Raw genomic sequence first — 1,489 nt, 5'->3', positions numbered from 1 at the left:
CAGCAATTTGAGGTTCTTCGGGTTGATAATAAATTTCCACCTCTTTTGCAGCTTTATCTCCTTCATTCTGATTTAAAACCTTCTGCTTCTGCTCATGGTAATTCTTTATAACTTCTGGTTCATCTACAGCTTCACCACCTGATATTGCTATAGCATTGACATGTTCTTCTCCATTCTTTATTTCAATGGCCTTGATGTGCTCCTCTTCGTTTCTCCTTGGATACTCTGTGCTGCTAGGCAGTGTGTAATATTGTCTGATGTTGATTGCTTCTGCCAATTGTCCCATCTGAGTTTCCAAGTTTTTGATAGCTGCATTTTGGTTCTGGATAAGGGAATCACTTCATGCCATAAAGTCTTTCAGCATGCTTTCCAGCGTATTTGATGTATCAACTTGTTGAATAGGCTGTTGCTGTTGCATAAATTCAGAAGGGTGTGATATTATGTTTGAATATGTTGCTATAGCAGAGAATTCTTGTTGGTGCCCTTGTGAATATGAAAGAATTGAGTTGTTCCCCCATTCTTGATTGTAGGCGTTTGAATATGGATTGTTCATGTTATAGCTTCCTACAAAAGAAACAGATTGAGGGTTTTTTGGACAGTTATCATAAACATGAGGACCATTACAGAAAACACATGATATAGCATTGGTTATGGCATGCACTTGATGTGCTCTAACATCGGCAGACAGGTTGAGTGACTTGATTGTATCATTCAAAGATGAAATATGTTCTGCCAACACTGATACATCATTATGCTCTAGCACTCCGGCAGCCTTCTTTGGTGTATTCATTCTTTCCGTTGGCCACTGGTAGTTGCTAAATGCCATCCTCTCTAGGATTTCATATGCTTCAGTGAATGTCCTAGCTAAGAGAGCTCCTCCGGCTGAAGCATCAACTACACCCCTTGTTTGATCGTTAAGACCATTGTAAAAAGTCTCCATTTGTATCCATTATGGTATACCATGATTAGGGAATTTTTGCAGCAATTCCTTGAATCTGTCCCATGCTTTATAAGGTGTCTCACCATCATATTGCTGGAACGCTGCTATATCATTCCTTAACTGAATTGCTTTCGTGGGAGGAAAGAATATCATCAAAAACTTTTCAGCCATGTCCTCCCATCTACAAATGGAATTAGGTTGTAGTGTGTTCAGCCATGCCTTAGCCCCATTGGTGAGAGAGAAGTGAAATAACTTCATCTTTAATGTATTCGATGTAACTCCTTGTATCTTGAAGCTATCTGCTACCTCCATGAAATTTTTGAGATGGGGAAGTGGATCTTCACTAGGCATCCCATTGAATAGGCCAATTGTTTCCAGCAAGTCAAACATGACCGGTTTCAATTCAAAATTTACTGCTGCAATTTCTGGTTGAACAATTGGAGAATGAAGGTTCTTGAGTGCTAGGATTCTTTGTGCGTTCATTGATATCTCAGACTGAATTGGCTCTTCATTGCTAGCTCTTGCTCCTGCCAAATCAGGTAATGCTGT

At 39.7% G+C, this 1,489-nt stretch overlaps 1 non-coding gene across 1 annotated transcript; it reads left to right on the top strand.

The window, feature by feature from the left end:
- Positions 1 to 956: 956 nt before the first annotated feature.
- LOC133301363 (small nucleolar RNA R71) lies at positions 957 to 1,062 on the top strand. The gene has a single exon (XR_009750181.1). It is a non-coding gene; the product is annotated as a small nucleolar RNA R71 (small nucleolar RNA).
- The last annotated feature ends 427 nt before the right edge of the window (positions 1,063 to 1,489 follow it).

The sequence above is a fragment of the Gastrolobium bilobum genome, unplaced genomic scaffold, assembly GCF_033153095.1.
Source record: "Gastrolobium bilobum isolate Gb01-03AN ecotype WA unplaced genomic scaffold, APGP_CSIRO_Gbil_v1 utg263347, whole genome shotgun sequence".
NCBI classification, from domain to species: domain Eukaryota; kingdom Viridiplantae; phylum Streptophyta; class Magnoliopsida; order Fabales; family Fabaceae; genus Gastrolobium; species Gastrolobium bilobum.
Note: the sequence above shows the minus strand (reverse complement) of the source record. Positions and strands in the feature narration are given on the sequence as shown.